The following is a 25,531-nucleotide window of genomic DNA, read 5'->3' as shown; positions in this document are numbered from 1 at the left end:
AAAATGCTTATTAATTAAATATTAAGTTTTCTAATTGCTTTAATGGTGGGCTAGATTGTTGGTGTAAATTTCAGATTTGAATCCTCGCCGGATCCCCAGGAGATCCCCTTCCTGGGGATCCTAGAGATCAACGAACACAGACCGTTGATAAAAAATTGTACGGCAACAATTTTTTTCATTTTTTATATTTTTCACGAAAAACGATGATGCTTTACTTTTAAAAATATAAAAAGCATTTAATTGGAACCGCACAATTTTTTATCAACGGTCCATGTTCGTTGATCCCTAGGATCCCCAGGGAGGGGATCCGGTGAGAATCCAAATCCGTAAAGTCCAACTTAAATGCACAGATGTCAAGACCTTATTGGTGGAACTCCAAGTCAGCAAGAGTTCCCGGTACCTCAAAAAATTTCTCGAGAAGAGGGTTACATGCTAAGTAGGCTAGGTTTTGAATATGCCATGTGAGTTTAAAACGTTTTGGTCCATGTGCCAATGTGGTGCATGTGATATTAAAATTATAAAAACGAAAAGAAGCAGGGATAAGAAAGAGGAGTTCCGGTCAAAAAAAAAAAAAAAAAAAAGATACGAATAAGGAGAGAGATCTGAGGTGGGGGAGTTGGAAATCCAATCGATTTCTCTTTCCTTCCGATTAACCCCTCCATCTTTCTCTTTCCTTCTGCAGCTCAATCAATTTCTTGACTTGGAAACCTAATCGATTTCTTGTGTATTCTCTCAGGAATTTTCTTCCTTTTTTTGTTTCTGTTTTGAGAGAGAGAGAGAGAGAGAGTTGTTTTCTGTTTGGTTGGTGGGAAAGTTGAGGGGATTGAAAGAAAATGGGAGGAATGAAATCGAAATTCAGGGTCTTTTTTGGGCGGGTATTTCGGGAAAAATGTGGATAAAGTTAGGTATCCGAAAGTTGTGATTTTGAATTTCGCGTTTCAAGATTAAGGCTGCTTGTTCTATCTTTTAGAGAGAGAAAGGAGAAAGCAAGTTATTTTCTATTTGGTTGCTGGGAAAGTTGAGGAAAGATAACAAATTATGAGACAATGACGGAACAAGCAAGCAATGATGAAAGGAGAGAGCCGGTGTGAGGTCCACAGTGCCAGCCCCAAGAACCGGTGTAGTGGTGCCGTTTGCCGTTGCTATACACTTCCGAGGAGTCGTTGTCATACAAGTAAACAAATTTTAATCAAAGGTTATATGATCTGTTGCACCAGAGTCCAGAATCCAACCTCTATGATGTTTCATATCAGAGGTTAAAAGAACACGCCCCATACTACCTGTATTGGACAGTGATTCACTAGGAGTGGTTCTAGTCAACAAACTTTGACTTGGATCTCTAGGAGTAGGCACGGCTTCCTTGGTGCTAGGTGCAGCAATGACACGGCTTCCACTTGCTTCATTAGCAGCTCGCTCATTGGCACTTAATTTTTTCTTCAATTCAGGGAACCACTCAAGGACTCCATGCTTTTGGAAATAGGTATCCTCAGTATGATGGGTTTGACGTAGAAAGTACACTTTAAATCATCTTTATTCTCTTAAGTAAAAGGATGAGAAGTTGTCAATGAAGGTGAGACATATGGCTGGCCAGCAGGGAGTGGCCGAGACACCATGGCTATTGTCGGTGTCAAGGCTCCTCCTTGGCTGCCGACACTACTTCCTCCCATCATGGTAGCATGACATTGGGCTTCATGCCTAAGAACATAAAACAGCTATTCGACAGATGGTAGGGGTTGAGTTCTCAAAATATCATTATGTACCTTATCAAATACATAATCAAGTCTCGCCAAGAAGGCATAAACTCGGTCCAATTGGATCTCCTCTCGAAGCGTCTTCAAGTCAAGAGCACACTCCCTCTTAATCGGTCTTCTTTGATCTAGTTCTTGCCATACTGCTTTGAGATCGGTATAGTACACACCAATATGACGCCCTTCTTGACAGAGTCGAAACGACTTTACCTTCAACTCATAAATCTGAGAGATATCAGAACCATCATAATATGTGCGAGCAACTTCTTCCCACACTTCTTTAGTAGTACGAAGATGGATGAAAGAACCCATGATGGTAGGATCCATGGAATTAATCAACCACCATTTCACAATTGTATTCCCAGTTTCCCAAACTTCATACTCGGCACTCTCTTCCTTGGGTTCCTTGATACTCCCTATCACGAACCCTTTCTTACCATGCACAGTGATCTGCATCTCCAATACTTTGGACCAAAGAGGATAATTTGGTCCATTGAGTTTTATGGTATTTGGTACGTTTGAAGCATCATTATGTATCACCACATAGATCACAACTGAATTGTCGCTGGTCGAACGTGAACCCCCCTCCAACTTCAGCCGTGAGTTTTCCTCAATACTTACCATTGATAGCGCAACAAATTACACACGGCATGACAACTTTTCTTTCTGCAGGAACTCAACAAAGAACGAGACTGCATATTCCAATATGAGTAACGGCATGGTGGGGAAAAAAGTTTAGGGTTGCGCTAACTCGGCTCGGATGCCAAATATAATTTTATGGCTTAATTTTGATGTATTCTATAATTCTAAATATAAGTACATACAATCCTTGTTACCTAAGGAGACAATAAAGGACACATATATAACCTTCCTAAGACATGACTCAAATATTGACATTCCCTTTCTCCTACACATTGACTCACGCAATAACAACCTCCTCGACATCTTCGTTTAATCGAAGAGCATGAAGACGACCTCCTCACCACCACCTCCCATCCTAACTTTGGGTTTCAAAATTTTATTAGTTTTTTTTTAATAACCACATGGACCCAAATTGACACGCACTTAGTCATTGTCTACCTAGGCGCCACGTCACAGGTTAATGGTCGTTTTAACAGAAAACTTAATGGATGTATGAAACATATATCTCCAAAAATTATCACTTTAGGTATCAAACTGGAATGAAAAAAACTTAAGATATGAAATGATAAAAACCAAAAAACTTCAAGTTAGTAAACTGAGACTAACCCTTTTTATTAATTCTCATAATGAGAAAATTCATTTCATCGTATAAGATATTGCAAGAAAACACAACTGAGTTGTATGTTTTGAGCAAAACTCCTGTCCAAACACAAATTTGTTTATCTGAGAGGACTGCTTGGAGTCAAAACAGAATCCATTTAGAAGGGAATGTTGGAGCTCAATGAGATTTGGTTTTGATCCGACAACTTGAAACACATGAAATCTGTTTGTGTTTGTCTGTTTGAATTCCATAAGACTAGTGTTATGTAGCTGCTAGTGTTCCTTGTTGTTAGTGAACTAGGTGTGGACTTAGTCTCATAAGATAGGTGTATGCACCAAATTAGTTTCTTAGATTGAAGGGTTTGGAGTAATTGTATTCGTTTGGTTGTGAAGGAGAAGAGATAAGAATGTATGAAGTATGCTAAGCTGCCACTATTAGCTCAAGCATTTCATCTCTAAAATTCTCTCTAATTGTTCTTCATTCTTTTTCAAGATTACATCACGTATATACACTAAACTATTGCAGATTTAACATAAACGTACGATAAGTAATCAATGCATTGACTAAAAAGTACAAGCTTGCATGGCACTAGATTTAGAAGCAAACCAAATGACCCACTTTTTACCAAAAAAACTCACAATTGTTGTTTTAAGAAAAAAAGCATAGGGTTAATTGTTATGACATAGGGTTAAGCGATCACGCGTTTTGGACTGCGTCCAAAAGCCAAGTCCTAAACCCTAAATTATAAGCTCCACTCGCCGCATCCTCATTCCGACACCCTTATCTATCCACTTGTTGTGCCCCAATTGATTCTTATTTGTGAAATTTCTTTATTGTTATAAAGTAAATTGATTCTACAAACTATTGAATTCGGGGCATTTTTCTTTGTTATTAAAGGCTAATTACATGTGAGAAGCCCCTAAATCAAATCAAATATGAAGACAACCATCAAATTACCATAAATGAAATCCGAAATTCCAACTCAAATCAAATATGATTATAATTAAAGAACGTACCCTTAGCTCTGTTGGTTATGGATGAAGTGAGTTGCTCTTCAATATATACGTTCCTTGGAGCACCTATACAAATCGGTCGTTCTGTAAATTGAGAATAAGCTAATGAAGTAAGTGTAAAGTTTCTGATTTCAATAATTAATCATCCCCCAGCAGGCCTTATGGGAAGGCTTTTTATATACACTACAACATACAAACTTTACAATTTAAAACTACAAGTAATTGCACGCTACACATGCAGCAGCACTCGGATGCAATACCAAGCAATAATAAAATGTCCTCCTGCTGTCCTTGAGACAGCAATCACATGTCCTCCTTGCTGTCATTCCTTTATGACAATGATGACTCTAGTTTTATATACACCCATGCTTGCGGACTAGGATTCTGCACTACATGTGCATACTGATCTCAACCCATGCTTGTCGACAAGGAATCTGCACTGCATGTCATCCCATGCTTGCCGACAAGGAATCTGCACTGCATGTGCATACTGATGCACTGATCTCATTTAACAGCCCCCCGCAAGCTGACAGGTTGTGGAACAACAGGAAGCTTGGAGACAAGGAACTTAAACCGAGACGAAGACAGACCTTTGGTAAACAAGTCAGCAAGTTGATCTTGCGAACAAAGATAATTAACCAATAATTGCCCACGAACCACCTGCTCCCGTACATAGTGATAGTCAACTTCCAAGTGTTTAGTTCGTGCATGAAAAACTGGATTAGACGCGAGAGCGATGGAAGATATATTGTCACACCAGATTTGAGGACGAACCAAATACAAATGCAGATCTTTGAATAATGATCTTAACCAAGAGAGCTCAGCCGCAGTGTATGCCAACTGCCTGTACTCGGCTTCAGCACTAGACCGAGAAACAGTCTTCTGCTTCTTTGAACTCCAGGATATAAGGTTGGAACCAAGATATATACAAAAGCCTCCAGTTGAATGACGAGTATCCGGATTCCCTGCATAATCCGCATCAGAGAAAGCACTGAGTTGAGTAGGTCCAGGTTTATAGAGTAGACCATGAGTATGCGTGGCCTTCAAATATCGTAAAATCCGTTTGACGGCCATCCAGTGAGTTGTTTGGGGAGCATGCATAAACTGGCATACTTGGTTGACAGCATAGGACAAATCTGGGCGTGTAATTGTCAGGTATTGTAGTGCTCCAACCACACTACGATACACATCTGGTTTGTCATACAGTTCGCCCCCATGCGCACTGAGCTTTTGACCGGATGAGACGGGAGTAGATATAGGCTTGGCTTCAGTGAATTTGGTGCGAGATAGCAAGTCCAATGCATATTTAGATTGACAGAGATGCATAGCAGTCCCATAATAGTTGACTTCAACCCCTAAAAAATAATGAAGGGTTCCTAAGTCTTTCATGGAGAACAACGTACCCAAGCGCTGAATCAATCGGGATATTTGGTGAGAACTATTGCCTGTGATGAGTATGTCATCCACATAGATTAGGAGAAGCAAATACACACCGTTGTGTCTGAACACAAATAAACTGTAGTCGCATGTGGATTCCTGGAACCCTAGTTCGAGCAAAAAATCGGAGAACCTCTGAAACCAAGCCCTGGGCGCTTGCTTCAAACCATAAAGACTACGTTGAAGTTTACACACATGATTTGGGAATTGCTGATCAACAAACCCCCGCGGCTGGCGCATGTAAACTTCTTCCTTCAGAAACCCATGCAGAAACGCATTTTGCACGTCAAGCTGCCTGACATGCCATTTGTTAGACACAGCAAGACTTAAAACAAGCCTGATCGTACTGTGCTTGACAACAGGACTAAAGGTCTCACTGTAATCCACTCCAGCCTGTTGATGAAACCCATTGGCGACAAGCCTTGCTTTATGTCGTTCAATCGTACCATCTGCACGTCTCTTCAACTTAAACACCCACTTGTTAGGAAGCAAATTCATGTTGGAATGATGGGGAACCAAACTCCAAGTTCCACATCGCTGCAATGCATTAAATTCTTGACTCATCGCATTTCTCCACTCCGGATACTTAACAGCTTGACTGAAACACGTTGGTTCAACAGGTAACGTGTCAACAGTTAAATGCATGGCATATTTGGGATTGGGTTTATGAATCCCTGACTTGGAACGAGTAGTAACTTGATAGTGTGGAACATCAGGAGTAGCAGGGAGCACAGGTTCAAAATGTTCAGCGACTTGCTCATTTGATGGTGCAACAGACTGGATAGTAGGGGATGGCACAGGTATTGTAGGGCAAGGTTGAGATGAAATAGGGTTAGGATGGGTGTCAGTTGGAGAGAGTCCTGTGGCAAGAGTGGTTGGATTAGGGTTAACGTCTTGGGAAAGAGATGAGACAGCAGGATTAGGGTTAAGTGGTTGATGCAAACTAGATCTGCTAGGGGTGTCAAATGTTAATAAGAGATCTGGGGTCAGAAGGGTACCTAAAGATGGGACGCTTTCTGAAGAAGATGTGAGTCCCTGAAAAGGGAAGCAGTCCTCATCGAATAGGACATGGCGAGACACATAAATGCGTCTTGTAGACAGATCCAAGCACTTGTAGCCCTGATGATTCAGTGAATAACCCAAGAAAACACAAGCTTTGGATTTTTGTTGAAGTTTATTTTGTGTATAAGGCACTAACCAAGGAAAGCATCGACAACCAAACACCTTTAAAACATCATACTTTGGTTTTTTTTGAAAAAGTTTCTCATAAGGGGATGCGTAAGACAAAAGTTTAGTTGGCAAACGATTTATCAAGTAAACTGCCGTGGAAGAGGCATCAAACCAAAATTTTTTGGGCATATGAGATTGTGAAAGCATGACTATACTTGTTTCAATAATGTGTCGATGTTTTCTCTCGGCAATTCCATTCTGTTCAGGGTGTTTAGGACAAGAAAATCGTTGTGAAATGCCATTATCATTGAGAAATTTTTGAAAGGCATGGCTTTTATACTCGCCACCTTCATCACATTGAAGGGTTTTAATGGACAAATCAAACATTTTTTCAACTTTGGCCTTAAATGTAACAAAGATTTCGAACACTTCACTCTTGTTTTTCATAGGAAAGATCCAAGAATAACGAGAGTAGTCATCCACAAACAAAACGTAATAACGAAAACCTTCATTAGAATTAATGGGAGAACACCACACATCAGAGTGTAGAAGTTGCAAAGGAAATTGAGACATTGACTCAGACAATTTGAAAGGTAACTTTGTACTCTTGCCTAAGGGACACGACTGACAAAAACTTACATTTGAAGTTCCGTGAATTGGTACCAATTTATTGGAAATTAAAAACTTAATTATAGAAGTGGCAGGGTGACCAAGTCTTGCATGCCATGTATTCACCGAACACCGAAGGCCTACAAATGCTGAAATTGGATGTTTGAGTTGTCCAGTGCCACATGGAAATGGATATAATCCATTCTCACATCTCCCTCGGAAAAGCGTCTTCCGAGTCTTGAGGTCCTTAACAAGGAAATAATAGGGAAAGATTAGAAGATAGCAATTGTTATCCAAAATGAACTTATGCGCAGAAAGTATATTTTGGGAGGCAGAGGGACAATGAAGGATATTATGCATGTCAAACGAGCAAGTTGGAGTATGTAATTTATTTGAACCAGAATGAAAGATAGAAATGCCAGAGCCAGTACCTACACCCCCAATAGCTTCATTACCATTATACTCTTTAGGGTTAACAAGGTTCTGAATCTCAGGAGTTATATGAGCATTTGCGCCAGTGTCCAACAGCCAGGTACCATTCTGTTGTTTGTTGAGAGTGACAGGAGCAGACGTCATGGCTGCAAGGCGTTGAGTGGGAATTCTTCCTTCAAACGCAGCATTCATCCTATTGTAACAATCAAGGGCCGGATGACCTGGTTTGCCACAGATTTGACAAACAATTCTCTCACCATTAGAGACAACCCGCTCTCCGCTGCATGGCATGGTGCGAGAGTTGTTGTTGGTTCGAGGGCCATTGCCTCGTTGGTTGAACACATTACCTCGATAGGATGAAGAAGCACCTCTCCCAGTCCCTCGAGTGCGGCCACCACCTCGACCACGAGAAGCAACAAAAGCATTGACCTGCGCAGATTCTACCAATGGAGCAGTGTACGCAGCCATTCTACGCTCAGTAGTTAACAACAGTGCCTCAAGAGTAGGGTAAGTGATTGGAGAATCACGAGCTTGAGCAGCACTGACAGTCATCTCGAAGGCAGGTCCTAGGTTGTTTAACACAATCTGGACCAGTTCATCATCACACACTGGTTGCCCTGCTAGGGCAAGGTTGTCAGCAATCGCATTCATGCGATCAAGGTAATCGGCCACAGTAAGATCACCTTTCTTCGTCTGCAATAATTCATTTCGCAGAAACAAAATCCTGTTTTGTGAAGTAGAGGCATATCGTTGCTCGAGTGCTTCCCAGGTGGCTCGAGAAGTCCTCTTGCTTGCCACGATAGACAGGACAGAAGCCGTCAACGAGCCATTGATCCAACTAAGGATCATTTGATCCTGTTGGACCCATGCAGTGTACGCAGGGTTCACAGTTGTTACACCCGGCAGATGCTTGGGAGGAGACTCCATCGTTCCATCAACATATCCCATCAGATCTCTGCTCTTGAGTATTGGGAGAATTTGGGCCAACCACAGTGGGTAGTTGGTCCTGTCAAGTTTGATGTTAACGACAGTGGTGAAGGGGTGGAACGGATGAGGGGAAGTCTGGTTGAAAGCAGAGGAGGAGGGGACAACATTGTTCTCAGCCATTGAAGCGTGGGAAGAAAAGGAGAATCGATGTCGTTAGACAAAAAAAAAAAAAGGCTCAATACCATGTAAAGTTTCTGATTTCAATAATTAATCATCCCCCAGCAGGCCTTATGGGAAGGCTTTTTATATACACTACAACATACAAACTTTACAATTTAAAACTACAAGTAATTGCACGCTACACATGCAGCAGCACTCGGATGCAATACCAAGCAATAATAAAATGTCCTCCTGCTGTCCTTGAGACAGCAATCACATGTCCTCCTTGCTGTCATTCCTTTATGACAATGATGACTCTAGTTTTATATACACCCATGCTTGCGGACTAGGATTCTGCACTACATGTGCATACTGATCTCAACCCATGCTTGTCGACAAGGAATCTGCACTGCATGTCATCCCATGCTTGCCGACAAGGAATCTGCACTGCATGTGCATACTGATGCACTGATCTCATTTAACAGTAAGAAGGGATAGTACTTAATAATTTCATTTTTTTTCTTGCAAAGTTATTCTGGATATAATTGCAATTTGCTAACTAAAAGCAAAAAGAACCGAGAAATCTATTAAAAGCACTAAGTTTTATCTTCTTCTTCTAATTTAACAATATGTGTACCTGTTTGGGTTTTTAGGGTCAACAGTACCCTACAACCAAATGAAATGGTTATCAAACGGACTCTAAACCATAGGTACCTTTTTCACTTTTGGTGGTGAATGCTCTTCTAATTCTTCTGCTTAGACCAGAGAGTTTGTGATGCTCTTTCTTTGAAGTAAACAGACAGAAAGAAAGAAAAAAAGAAGGTTGCTGCAATGAAGAAACTGCTAGTGTGCAGGAGACCGAATCTAATTTAACTAGAATGAAAACGATGAACAAATCACGGAAGTGAAACTATCTTTCTAAGCTTAATTCGATCATAGAGAAAATGCTAGATCATGAAGAGATAGGCCAGTGGAATGAAGAATTGAGAAATTGAAAGTGAGAGTCAACGGGCCTGCATGCCGAAGAAAATGGATAATATATACATGGATCATATGGAGACATTAGTCTATTCCTCCAATTGCTAATCAAATTTGGAGTGAAACCTTAAACTTAATTCGTTGCATCGTAGTGCGTTGTCTGCAGAATTTGGAGTGAAACCTTAACGCAAGTCCTAAGAAGGTGGTTAGCAAACCAATTACAAATTTTGCTAGTAAACAATGACTGAAGGCATTTAAGCTAAAATATTATGGAAATTAGACTATAGAGAGAATATTAATATTTTAATAAAAACATGGGAAGGTGGCTGGCAACAAGTACGTACTAAATTTGCTAGTAAAAAATGACGGAAGGCATTTCAGCTACCAGAGAATCTGGTACCTGACATAAGAGAGAAAAACAGAAGACCAGTAACGTGGGTTTTTTTATTTTTATTTATTTATTTATTTTATTATTTTAATTTTATAAAAATATAATGAAAATAAATATGTGATTTTGCAGTACTGAAATGTCTCACAATGTCACCATTTTAATTTGTTTGTATCTAATTTTAACATTACTTCGTTGTACTATTGTCTCTTTGCCCTTTTTTTTTTCTGATTTTTATTTTTTTATATAATGGATGTGTGTACTGTCTACTTGCATTGTTGTATATGTGCTCATTGTGCTTTTCATCCTCTTTTATACATACATACATACATACATACATAAATATACATACATATATATATCATATAATATGTGTATATATATGTGTGTGTGTGTATTTATAATATATGTGTACACTCAGTGTATATATTAAAAAAGTTAGGTTCCATGAGACTTTGCCTCATGTCTAAGTGGGGCTATCACTCGGACACCTCGCCCACGTCTCGCCCTTTTAATACACTGCTACAAACACAAACAAAAGAAAATGAAATATTCCCCATTTGGTGGCTAAGAAAACCTAAAAAAGTAAACAACTATTAAGAAAATACACACATAAATTGCAATTCCCACAAATCCACAACAAACAAGAAACCCCATGACCCCATTTTCTTTCCCAAATTTTCCAGGCAAACAAACAGACCCCAACTCAACCCTAATCCCCAAATTTCTCAATCAAACACCACTCAATCACCTGTCAAAAACCAAAGAAATTCAAGAAAACGAAGAATGCAACAGTGGAAGGGTCTTGTTTCTTATCAAAATAGATCCCTCTTAAGAAAAGGGGCTTATATGCATTAAATTTGAATGCTCCTATCAATCAAGTTACCAAGGTCCTAAATCCTAAAATGCAAAGAAAGTCTTATGTTCGTATAAAAAGTGTCTTACTAATAACATGATCAGAGGTGTCATAGAGTCATGGAGAAACGAACATTATGACTTCGATTCAGCCAGATATGACTTTGGTTGGTATGAGTCCCAGATTAACATCCTTATCAGAAATTTGAAGGCCCAAAGATTTTCAGTTGCCTGATATTTCTCTTTATGCATAACGCCATACCCACCTGCTTCAAGTAATTACCATAAATGCATATCTACATTCATATTCAAAATATCAAAAATTTTATCATGTTTCGGTTCCTCAATTTTTATTTTTTTTGGCGTTTAAATTTTGATCATTGTATTCTTAACCCAAAATTTAACATTTCAAAGTTTCAGAATATAAGATTCTCTGCAACGTTCTATACACTCTCCTAAAAAACCAGATACTCTAACTATTTGTGTTGTTAATGAAGATGATGATGCATGCCAAGGAGGAGGTTGGAGGGCTTTAATTTTTTGGTCAACTATTAAGTTTTATTTAATTTAGTAAACTAGCTACTACTAATTATTATTTTTCGTTAGCAAATCAACTACTAAATTTTCTAGTAAACAATGACTGAACGCGTTTCAACTAAAATATTACGGGGATTAGACTATGTAGAGAGAATATTAATATTTTGACAAAGTCCTAAGAAGGTGGTTAGCAAACCAATTACTTAATTTGCTAGTAAACAATGACCGAAGGCATTTAAGCTAAAATATTATGGAAATTAGACTATAGAGAGAATATTAATATTTTGATATAGACATGGGAAGGTGGTTGGCAAACCAACTACGCACTGAATTTGCTAATAAAAAATGACGGAAGGCATTTCAGCTACCAGAGATTCTGGTACCTGACATAAGAGAGAAAAACAGAAGACCCGAAACGTGGGTTTTTTTTTTTTAATTATTTTTTTTAATTTTAATTTTATAAAAATATAATGAAAATAAATGTGTGATTTTGCAGTACTGAAATGTCCCATCATTTTAATTTGTTTGTATCTAACTTTAACATTACGGATCACTTTTTATGCTATGAGTGTTTTAGTTATTAGATTTAATTTTCACAATTATTAGATCTTTTATTTTAAAACTGCAATCCAGGATCATGAATCATTTTGACATAAAAAGAACTAGCTTCTTGAAATTTGTAAAGCCATTAGCAATTTGTTGATGTTTCTTAGTTTTATTTAATCTAAAGATTGAAATATATAAGGATGTGGATGAGTAAAAAGAAGTGGTGCAACCATTGGCAATGGAGTAAAGATTGTGTTTTGTGTGTGATTATATGAGAATTTTAATTCAATTTCTAAATTGTCATTGTTTTTCCTGATCATCGAGGAGGTAGTCAATGTAAAATTGGATCCAATCTATTGTATTGAATTGATTATCTGCTGCAATTGCAGCAGAGTTTTATATACAGTTTTACTACATACGCATGCAAATAAACAAACCAACTGGAAGTGGCATCCTTGCTGTCCACTATGCATAATCATACATCCTTAGGTGGTAAACCATTTTCCAGTCTGTAAAGCACAGTGCAAACTGTAAAGCACAGTGCACTGCATGAGGAGCATCTTTAACACTTAATGCACGGGAGAAGTATCCTGAGGTGGACTTCGTCTAACAGCCCCCCGCAAGCTTACTGGTGGGGAGACAACTGGAAGCTTGGAAACCAGAAATTTAAACCTTGACGAAGATAACCCTTTGGTAAAAATGTCAGCCAGTTGGTCCTGAGAACAGACATAATGAACCAAAAGCTGCCCACGAACAACTTTCTCACGAACATAATGAAAATCAACTTCCAAATGCTTGGTTCTGGAATGAAAAACGGGATTGGAAGCAAGAGCAATCGAGGAGACATTATCACACCATATAACTGGTCGAACCAAGTGCAAATGGAGATCACGATATAACGATCGTAACCATGAGAGCTCAGCGGCAGTATAAGCCAATTGCCGGTACTCCGCCTCGGCACTCGATCTTGAGACAGTCTTCTGCTTCTTCGAGCTCCAGGACACAAGGTTTGAGCCCAAATAAATACAGAAGCCTCCAGTAGAATGACGAGTATCAGGGTTACCTGCATAGTCTGCATCAGAATAGGCTGTTAAGGTGGCATCTCCAGGTCGATATATTAAGCCATGACTAAACGTTGCTTGTAAGTAACGAAGTATGCGTTTAACCGCTGCCCAATGTGTGTTCTTTGGTGAATGCATGAACTGGCACACCTGATTTACAGCGTACGACAAATCAGGCCGAGTTAGTGTTAGATACTGTAAAGCACCAACAACACTACGATACATTTCTGGATGCTCATGGGGATCACCAACATGTGCACTCAATTTCTGACCAGTCACCACCGGAGTAGAAATAGGTTTGACATCAGTAAACTTAGTTCGAGTGAGTAAGTCTAAGGTATACTTAGACTGACTGAGATGCATGGAATCACCATTATATTGGACCTCAATACCCAGGAAATAATTCAATGGTCCCAAGTCCTTCATGGAAAACAAACTGCCAAGTTTCTTTATCAAATTTGCCATTTGAGTAGAACTATTTCCTGTAATTAAGATGTCATCGACATAGACTAACAGGAGAAGATAGACACCTCGTTTATTGAAGACAAACAAACTGTAGTCACAGGTGGATTCTTCAAAACCGAGTTGAAGTAAAAAATCCGAAAACCGTTGAAACCAAGCCCTAGGCGCTTGTTTTAAACCATAAAGTGAACGTTGCAACTTACAGACATGGTTGGGAAACTGCTGATCAATGAAACCTGAAGGTTGACGCATGAACACATCTTCAGATAAATGGCCATGCAAAAACGCATTTTGCACATCGAGTTGGCGCACAGGCCATTTCTTGGACACGGCAAGACTCAAGACAAACCGAATGGTGGTGTGCTTAACCACGGGACTGAACGTCTCATTATAATCCACCCCAGCTTTCTGGTGAAAGCCATTGGCTACTAAACGAGCTTTGTGACGCTCGATAGTACCATCAGCTCTTCTTTTAATCTTGAACACCCATTTATTGGGAAGCACATTCATGGTATGATGAAATGGAACTAAAGTCCACGTCCCACACCGTTGTAAAGCATTGAACTCCTGGACCATTGCATATCGCCATTCCTCATGCTTGACTGCCTGGCTGTAACAAGTAGGTTCAACAGACACAGAATCAACGACAACATGCATAGCATACTTAGGGTTAGGTTTGATAACCCCTGACTTGAATCGAGTAGTCATGGAATGACCCGTAGTACTAGGTTCATCAATATGCACAAGTTGAGAATCCACTAATACTTGCTCATTGGGTTGAAGGGAGGTTCCTAAACTTCGGCTAGGTTCAACAGGGGACAAGTTTGTATTTGGCACGGTGGTGGAATCATGAAGGGAGTCTGAACATGGGACAGAGGTCGAAACTTGTGGGATAGAGGTCGTGACTTGTGGGATAGAACAAGAAACATTTGGGCTAGGATTAGGCAAAGCAGGTAGGGAAGGATTACTAGATAAGGGAAAGTTAAATAATAACGGGGGTGAAAAATTGTTACCTGGCAGATCAACACTCTCAGACGAAGACGTGAGTCCCTTAAAAGGGAAGAAGTCCTCATTGAATAGGACATGGCGAGACAAATAAACTCGTCTTGTGGACAGATCCAAGCATTTGTATCCTTGATGATTGAGTGAGTATCCAAGAAAAACACATGGTTTAGACTTTGGTTGCAATTTATGTTGATTGTATGGTGTTAACCAGGGAAAACAACGACACCCAAATACTTTTAACATGTCATACTTTGGTTGTTTTTGAAAAATTTTCTCAAATGGTGAAGTGTTTGAAAGCACACGCGTTGGCAAGCGATTGATTAAGTATGTAGCAGTTAAACAAGCATCAACCCAAAATTTATGTGACATGGAAGATTTGGAAAGCATGACAATGGCAGTTTCAACAATGTGGCGATGTTTGCGTTCTGCTAAACCATTTTGTTCAGGGTGTTTAGGGCACGAAAAGCGTTGTGAAATACCATGAACATCAAGAAATTGCTGGAACACATGACTTTTATATTCACCACCTTCATCACATTGAAGAGTTTTGATTTTGCAATTAAACATATTTTCAACTGTGGCTTTAAACTTGACAAAGATTTCAAACACTTCAGATTTTTGTTTCATGGGAAAAATCCAAGAATATCTCGAATAATCATCAACAAACAAAACATAATAACGATAACCTTCATTAGAAATAATGGGAGAACACCACACATCAGAATGTAGAAGTTGTAAAGGAAATTTAGACATAGACTCGGAAATATTGAAAGGTAACCTAGTGCTTTTACCTAGAGGGCATGACTCACAAAAGGGTACATCACAGGCACCATCAATAGATACCATTTTATTTGAAACTAAAAATTGAATTATTGGTTTGGCAGGGTGACCAAGACGAGCATGCCATGTTGGGGCCGAAACCCTTACACCCACACACGCAGATACAGAATGCTTGAAATGTCCACTGCCATTTGGAAATGGGTACAACCCATTCTCACATCTCCCTCGGAAAAGCATCTTCCGTGTCTTGAGGTCCTTGACAAGAAAGAAATGGAGAAAAATGATTAGGTAACAGTCATTATCTAGGGTAAACCTATGGGCAGAGAGTATATTGGTGGAAGCATTAGGACAGTGAAGGACATCTCGTAAAACAAAGGAGCAAGCATTAGTTTCAAGTTTATTTGAACCATAGTGTGCAATCGAGATACCTGCATTATTACCTACACCTCCCACGCCTTCATTCCCATTGTATTCTTTGGGATTGATCAAGTTCTGAAGATCAGGAGTTATGTGCGCGTTGGCACCTGTGTCAAGGAGCCAAGAGCCATTCTTTTGTTTGTTCAGGGTGATAGGTGAAGACGTCATTGCTGAAAGACGGGCAGCTAGTATTCGTCCTTCGAATGCAGTGTTCATGCGATGGTAACAATCAAGGGCAGGATGTCCTGGTTTACCACAGATTTGACAAACTATTCTTTCGCCATAAGAAACAAACCTGTCTCCATTACCTTGGGTATTCTGCAAAGGATTGTTGTTGCGAGAGTTATTTCCTCTCGGAGCTGCACCACGGTTGGAGAAATTGCCACGTCCTCCACCACGAGAACGTCCACCACCACGTCCTCTTGAAGCCACAAAGGCATTGACAGCAGTGCCTTCAACCAAAGGAACGTTGTGTTCTGCCAGTCGCCTTTCCGTAGTCAGCAGCAAGGATTCAAGAGTTGGATAAGTGATAGGAGTGTCACGTGCTTGTGCAGCACTCACAGTCATCTCGAACGCTGGCCCAAGATTATTCAACACGATCTGAACCAGTTCGTCGTCACTCACAGGTTGCCCAGCAAGGGCAAGGTTGTCAGCTAGTGCATTCATTCGATCCAGGTAATCCGCCACAGATAGATCACCTTTTTTTGTCTGCAACAACGCATTTCTCAGAAACAAAATGCGATTTTGAGATGTGGATGCATACCTTTGCTCTAGAGCTTCCCAGGTAGCTCGAGCCGTTCTTTTGCTTGCCACCACAGACAAGACAGAAGCAGTGAGAGATCCATTAATCCAACTAAGAATCATTTGATCCTGCTGCACCCAAGTTGTGTATGCAGGATTGACAGTAGCAACACCATCAACATGTTTTGCAGGTCCCTACTTTTCAGAATAGGGAGAATTTGTGCCAACCACAGTGGATAGTTGGTCCTATCTAATTTGATATTGACGACAGTGGAGAATGGCTGGAAGGTAGGAGTTTGGGGGTTGGATTGGACCACAGGAGCAACGGGAACATTGTTTTCAGCCATGGAAGCGATGTTGGGAAGGATGACAGGACTAGGATCTTTGTTGTTAGACAAAAAAGGCTCTAGAAACCATGTAAAATTGGATCCAATCTATTGTATTGAATTGATTATCTGCTGCAATTGCAGCAGAGTTTTATATACAGTTTTACTACATACGCATGCAAATAAACAAACCAACTGGAAGTGGCATCCTTGCTGTCCACTATGCATAATCATACATCCTTAGGTGGTAAACCATTTTCTAGTCTGTAAAGCACAGTGCACTGCATGAGGAGCATCTTTAACACTTAATGCACGGGAGAAGTATCCTGAGGTGGACTTCGTCTAACAGTCAAGTTATTTGAATCTCTGGAAATATCGATATGAACCGAAATGGAAAAAATAAAATAAAATAGAATAGAATCGAGTGCTCCCAGAGAATCAGCTTGCATATAAGGCCAGAAAGTATGAATAAGAGTGTTAGATGCCTTAATAGACTGCTGAGACAGTTGGGTGGCTCCATGCGAACTAACAGCTTGGACGGCAAATTATTTTGTCTAGAACCCAATGACATAGCCAATAATGCATAACAAACGACAGCCAATAGTGCGTGACGATCGACACAGTGCAGAGTATGCAGACTTGTCTTAAAAATTGTTTAACAAATCAAATGCACAAAAAACTTAGATGAAGTAAGGCATTTGATTTAAAATCACAATAAACAGAACTTGAATTACATCACTACAAACCAATGTTTCAAAAGGCTTGCCTCAGGACGCGCCTAGGCGGCCTCTAAGGCCGGGCGTGAGGGTTGCTGCCTCTTTTATACATACATATATATATATATATATATATATCATATAATATATGCATATATATATATATATGTGTGTGTGTGTGTATTTAAAATATATGTGTGTGATCAGGGTAATTATTGATTAATAATCTTTTTTTTTAATATAATATATGTGTATATATTAAAAAATTTAGGTTCCATGAGGTTTTGCCTCATACCTAGGCGGGGCTATCCCTCGGACGCCTCGACCGCGCCTCGCCCTTTTAATACACTGCTACAAACACAAACAAAAGAAAATGAAATATTCCCCATTTGGTGGCTAAGAAAACCTAAAAAAGTAGACAACTATTAAGAAAATACACATAGAAATTGCAATTCCCACAAATCCACAACAAACAAGAAACCCCATGACCCCATTTTCTTTCCCAAATTTTCCAGGCAACCAAACAGACCCCAACTCAACCCTAATCCCCAAATTTCTCAATCAAACACCACTCAATCACCTGTCAAAAACCAAGGAAATTCGAGAAAACGAAGAATGCAACAGTGGAAAGGTCTTGTTTCTATCAAAAAATATCCCTCTTAAGAAGGGGGCTTATATGCACTAAATTTGAATGCTCCTAAACCCACAAATTCGTAATCAATCAAGTTACCAAGGTCCTAAATCCTAAAATACAGAGAAAGTCTTATGTTCGTATAAAAAGTGTCTTATTAATAACATGATCAATCAGAGTATCCATGTCCCGATAAATTAATAAATTAGAAAATTAGAGGTGTCATAGAGTCATGGAGAAACGAACATTATGACTTCGATTCAGCCGGATATGACTTTGGTTTGTATGAGTCCCAGATTAACATCCTTATCAGAAATTTGAAGGCCCAAAGATTTTCAGTTGCCTGATATTTCTCTTGATGCATAACCCCATACCCACCTGCTTCAAGTAATTACCATAAATGCATATCTACATTCATATTCAAAATATCAAAAAATTTATCATGTTTCGGTTCCTCATTTTCTTTTTCTTTTTTTGGCGTTTAAATTTTGATCATTGTATTCTTAACCCAAAATTTAACATTTTAAAATTTCGGAATATAAGATTCTCTGCAACGTTCTATACACTCTCCTAAGACAACAGATACTTTAACTATTTGTGTTGTTAATGAAGACGATGATGCATGCCAAGGAGGGGGTTGGAGGGTTTTAATTTTTTGGTCAACTATTAAGTTTTATTTAACTTAGTAAACTAGCTACTACTAATTATTATTTTTCGTTAGCAAATCAACAACTAAATTTTCTAGTAAACAATGACTGAACGCGTTTCAACTAAAATATTACGGGGATTAGACTATGTAGAGAGAATATTAATATTTTGATAAAGTCTTTAGAAGGTGGTTAGCAAACCAATTACTAAATTTGCTAGTAAACAATGACTGAAGGCATTTAAGCTAAAATATTATGGAAATTAGACTATAGAGAGAATATTAATATTTTGATAAAGGTATGGGAAGGTGGTTGGCAAACCAACGAGGCACTAAATTTGCTATTAAAAAAATGACGGAAGGCATTTCAGCTAAAATAAAATTTGCTCCTAAACAATGACTGAAAGCATTTCAGCTAAAATATTACACGGATTAGACTTATAGAGAGAACTAGAAATTGGTACGCGGATTAAAAATTATATGAAATATCATGTCTAAAAAATATAAATGATTAATATTATTTATATTGCAACATGAAGAAGATTTTTACATAGAAAAAATTTGATTGATACGGACCACATACAAGATCATAGATTTATTTTTAGAAAAATTTGAAGTAGGTCCAATTTTATCGATTACTTTTTGAAATAGATCCAATTTTTAGTGACTTTTGACCTTTGAAATAGATTCAATTTTTAGTTACTTTGGACCCATATAAAAAAACCCTTTTTTTTTTTTTTTTTTATGAATGCCAAAAAGATTAGATGTGAGTTTGTTTAAGTAGTTTCTGTGGCTTTTCGCCGTTCATACGACATATTTACATTTCTAATAACGAATGCAGTGTGGCATGTCCAGACAACAATTTTCTCACGACAGATAATCCAACAATATAAATGTACACAAATGTTAATGAATCAAATAAATTGAATAGGCAACAATAATTGGAAAAGGATGCCTGCACTGTAAACCGCAAAAGACTAATACAAGCAAAAGCAAAAAAAAGAAAGGTGAACAAAAGTCTTCAACTTTTGACAATTTCACGCAACTTTAAGACTTGTATGCTCACACACACACACACAGCCTTCGGCTAGGAAGAAGGCTGTCACACTCTGCTTTCTGTCTCACTCTGCTTTCCGCCACTTTTGCAAACTTTGACATCTAGCACAAAAGCGAGAGAGAGAGCTGACAGATGAGTGAGAGAATCGATAAACAAAATCCTCCAAAATCACAATAGGATATTTGAACAGAAAACAAATTTGAAATCCAAAATCACAAAAACGAAATTGAAACACCCACATTGAGAAAGCTATAAAACTCACCGGAACCTAACCAAGCTAATTGGAGATCCCATGGTCTAGATTTAATGGGCAAACTAGTTGAGGAAAACTCAAAGTAAGAAGCACACAATATTTACTCATTCTTTTGATGGAAAACAGTGTGTTGCCTGTAAGACGAAGAGGGTGAACAACTATTCTTAATAATGCTAATATCTTATGGTTAAGATGAATAGAATATGCTATTCTTAATTAGCGTTACCTATATGAGATTGATGTGGGGTCGCATCTTTGAGAATTGATATGGCTACAATTCTCTAAAGGTCTCATGAAATCAGGATCTATTCAGGACCAAAATAAACACAACCGTATGAATTGATGTGTGTCAAGATGTGATATGTATGATACTTATTGTTTCGATTTACTACTAAGAATGATCAGTTTAAGATATTAAATTAACTGTTTCATTAGGTAAATCCGATAAGTACTCACTAGAGAAGGTTCAAGTCCAAAAGACACTTATCCCGATGCATATCATATCTAAGTTCTTTGGAAAGACATTACTAATTTAGTTAGTATCTTATTTTCTAATCAAATGTGGGGTATTGTTGGAACTTGTGTATGAGGGACTCCCAGTCCCACATCGCCCAAACTTTTATTGAAAGTTAGCTTTATAAGTGAGTGAACTCACTTATAGTTTGAAAAGAATTGGGCCAAAGCGATGGACCTTGGACCTTAGACTTGGAGGGTTTGGATGTATATATTAAATGTCAAAGATGGGCCTTGGGGCTCAGATGGACGAAAAACACAAGTTACGTTTTTGATTTTTTGGATTCAGTTTTTTTGAAAGGATAAATTAGATTGAACAGTTACGTCCGTTTTAAAACTGATAAGAATGAATGGTTACATTTGTTCAAGTTACGCCATTATATATATGGCAATAAAATCAGAAAATTCATCAATCAATTTCGTTTCCTTTTTCCATTTTTCACAGAGACGTCCATTTTTCACAGTTCGTGTGCAAGAACTTGGATTAGATAGTTGTATCCTGCAAGATAGACGTCCATTGAACTACTGCACTAGTGTAGGGGCGAATTTCTGTCTTAGGTGATTGCTTCTGCAAACCTCTATCTTCAAAGAATAAGTTAGTGATTTGTGATTTTAAATGCGATTTCATTAAGTGTTTATATTTTGATATATTGTATCTGTTGTTGAATTTTTCATTAGAAATAAACTGTGCAAATTGCTATATATTATATACTTAACATTTGGTTGGTTATAACACCTAGTTTCTCGGCGTGGTACAACGAACAGAATTTTAGGTTGATTCCAGGATTTTGTTAGGGTGTAACTATATAGGATAACTGAACAAATTATCGAGGGAAATATTTGATAGATACATTTGGTAATTATGTACAATTTTTTAATGTGTTATTAAACTAAATATCACTTATCAAATTTTATTTTTCTTTCAGAACAGACTCAGTTTTTCTTCTTTTAATTCATCAGTGACTCAGTTTTACCTCTTTTAATTATCAGTGCATAAGTTTTTCCATGAATTTTTCCCTTGATTCTACTTTAAGAATGAGCTTAAATGTACATATCTATACACGCCGCAAGAAAATATAAACTTACTTATCATTGTGCCTATCAAATACAGCCTCTTAGATCTAAAAGCAAAACAGGAAACTCCGAGAAAGACAAAGGTGCTCTACCTAGCGGAAATGGGGATCACAAGCACAGCGGATGCTAGTCACTCCAATTATCCTCGTCCTTGGATGGTCCTTTATCCTGCATTTCCAAATATGCATAAGATACAAGCCGCTAAGCAACTAATAAGGTTAGATATGCTAATTAGAGCTTATTTTTGGGGCTTAATTTTCTAATATCATTCTTCTCACCAAGGAGGAAAATATATAATGTACAAGAGTGATTTACAAGGAAAGAAATAAACATCAAATAACCTAATTACAATCTGATTATAAGGACTCAAAAAGGTAACTAAACTAATTACAAAATGTCAACTCTCCAACACTCCCCCTCAAGTTGGTGCATAAATGTCATTCATGCCCAACTTGACAAAAGAGTTGTAGAACGCTTGACTTGCAATAGCTTTAGTTAAGATATTCGCTAATTGATCCTCTGACTTTACGAACGGGGATTGAATAATATTCCCATCCAACTTCTCCTTAATGAAGTGTCTGTCAACTTCCACGTGTTTTGTGCGGTCATGTTGAATTGGGTTGTGTGAGATATCGATAGCTGCTTTATTATCACAAAATAAATCTGAGGCTGAATTCGAAGGATACCCGAGTTCACCAAGTAACCTCCGAAGCCATAATAGTTCACATACTCCTTTTGCCATACCCCTGTATTCCGCCTCTGCACTTGATAAAGCAACCACTTTTTGTTTCTAACTCCGCCAAGTCACTAAGTTTCCTCCCACAAATGTAAAGTAACCAGATGTGGACCGACGATCAGTAACATTGCCTGCCCAATCTGCATCGGTGTAACCCTCTATTCGGCAATGATCATTCTTGGAGAACATGATGCCTCTACCTGGTGAGGACTTCAGGTATCGTAGGATGCGTTCAACTGCACCCATATGTGCCTCAGTTGAAGAATGCATAAATTGACTAACAACACTTACTGCGTATGTAATATCAGGCCTGGTGTGAGATAAATAAATTAACCTCCCAACTAACCTTTGATAACAATCTCTGTTAGTGGGAACTTGATCAGGGTGCACGGCAAGATGGTGATTTTGGACTATAGGGGTGTCAGTCGGTTTACAATCAAGCACTTCGGTTTCTGCTAATAAGTCTAGAATATATTTTCTTTGAGACAGAAATATACCCTGTTTAGATCGAGCTACTTCTATCCCCAAGAAATATTTCAAACCGCCAAGATCTTTCATCTCGAACTCGGTTGCTAGGTAATCTTTGAGCCTTGAGATTTCCTCTTTGTCATCACCCGTAACAATCATATCATCCACATAGATGATAAGTGTCGTCAATTTCCCAATTCGACATTTCAAGAAAAGTGTATGATCGGAATTGTTCTGCCTGAACCCATATTTCCTCATAGCCGTCCGAAACCTCCCAAACCATGCTCGAGGTGATTGTTTCAACCCATACAACGCTTTATTCAACTTGCACACTACTCCAGGTTGTAAAACCGATGCATAACCAGGTGGAATATCCATATACACTTCTTCTTTAAGATTACCATGTAAGAAAGCATTTTTCACATCAAATTGCTGTAATGGCCAATCTAAGTTGGCCGCCAATGAAAGCAATACTCTTACCGTATTAATCTTGGCTACCGGGGCAAATGTCTCTGTATAATCAACACCATACTTCTGAGTGTATCCCTTAGCCACCAATCGTGCTTTGTATCGTTCAACAGACCCATCAACTTTGTACTTGATGGTGTACACTCATCGACACCCAACTCTCTTCTTTCCTTGGGGAAGTGGAACTAAATCCCACGTTTGATTTTTCTGAAGTGCAGCCATTTCTTCCTCCATTACCTTGGTTCATCGATCGTCAGATAGTGCCTCCTTCAATGAACTTGGTGTGCTATCATTGGATATTTGTTGTACAAAAGCTTTGCCGGGTTCTGATAATTTCTGTGATGACACATAGTTGGCAATGGGGAATTTAGAGCCTTTCGTTGTGTCCGGTGAATATCAATTGGGTGGCTTTCCCCGGTTGTGCGCTTTCCCCTGTTGTGCCTGAAAGGTAATTGATAATTTGGAACAACGGTATCATCAACAGGGATAGTAGAGCTTATCTCAGGAATATTCTCAGGAGTATGGTCATCTGGTGGTTCTATATTTGGAGATGAGGGGGGAGTACTATCAGTAGAAGTCTCAAAGTTGACAAGTGGCAATTTTGTTGCCGTTTTTCTATTCAGAATGATTCTTTCAATCTTGTGATTATGTATCAATGTGGATTTTTGGTATGACTCTTTTTAATTCTTGTGATGTTTTGAGGGGTTTTTTTTTTTCTTTAACGATATTCTACTTTGAGAAGAGAATTTGGGCTAAACGAGATAAAATGCCATAAATAATTAGGTATTGAACTCATCATTTATGTCAGTCAAATACGAGACTTCTCATTTACTACTATAGAGGAATATCATTGGCCTATAGTGTTACTACATATACAAAGATCGTTAGAACTTTTCAAATGTAAAAGATTATTCTTATGTTTTCCCGTCTTTCGTTCCAACTGTAATGTTGTGTCATTTTTAGCTTGGATTTGGAACTCGAATAGTAGAGCATTTACCCACTAAACAAAACGAGGAGCAAAACAAAATGTCATGGAGTTTCTGCAAGGGAACAATAGTTTAGTTGGTTACTCTATATTCAAAGTCTCATGTCTAATTTCCTCTTCTTCAATATCGCTCGTATAAAATAGAAAAATAAAATTTGTAAGGTTGTTAGAGTTTCATCTTGTACTCCCCCATCTTCCCATTACATTACACCACACTGATAGCGCCATAGTGGGCTACAAGTGAAGCCACACTTAAGGTTGGCAACGGTTCGATTTGGGGACGGAAATGCTACATTCATCCCCATAACCACGAAAATTAACCATATCCATAACCACAAATTAACCATCGGGGATTATCCATAACCATATCTACTGGGTAACGGATTTTCAATCGGTTATTGGTTATACCCATCTTCGTCAAAAAACAAAAAAACAAAAAAACAAAAATTATATTTATCCAATTGACGTATTATAAATTTTAGTAGAAACTAATTCCGTCATTAAATATCAACATCCAATTACAAAAAACTAACAATATATTTGAAGTTGTTAATGATAACATGCACCAATTTCTTAACAGTGAGACTCTTGAAGAGAGATGAATCTGATAAACTTGTAATATTTGATAATTGATATATAAAATGATTCAATGAATTAATTTGGTTGAATATAACAATAAGAGTATTGAGTTGATGAGGTTGTTTGTATGCCCCATGCATGATGTTTGGTGCATAATAAAAATAGTATAGGGTTCGATGCATGCATAATGAATTAGTATAGGGAGGATTCGGTAAATTGAATAAAATTATATTATATATCAAATATATATATATACACATATATATATATATATATTCGGGTCGGATTTGGGGACGGATACGGATTGGAGACCCCTATAACCATATCCAAAACCATAACCGAATAAAGTTTACGGTTTTTTCCCATATCCATACCATACCCGAATTTTCATATCCAAATCTAATACATTCGGGCAGTTATCCACGGTTATCGGGTTTAACAATTAGAATTGTCATCCCTAGCCACACTTCGCATATTAAAGATTATTCAAAAGGTGTTTAGCCCCAAAAAGTTTTAGGTAATTAATGCTTAATTAGGGTTGGAGATAAGAGTTTAATGGAATTTGAGCCCA

The sequence above is a fragment of the Pyrus communis genome, chromosome 15, assembly GCF_963583255.1.
Source record: "Pyrus communis chromosome 15, drPyrComm1.1, whole genome shotgun sequence".
In the NCBI taxonomy this organism is placed as follows: Eukaryota; Viridiplantae; Streptophyta; class Magnoliopsida; order Rosales; family Rosaceae; genus Pyrus; species Pyrus communis.
This window is presented reverse-complemented; position numbering follows the sequence as displayed.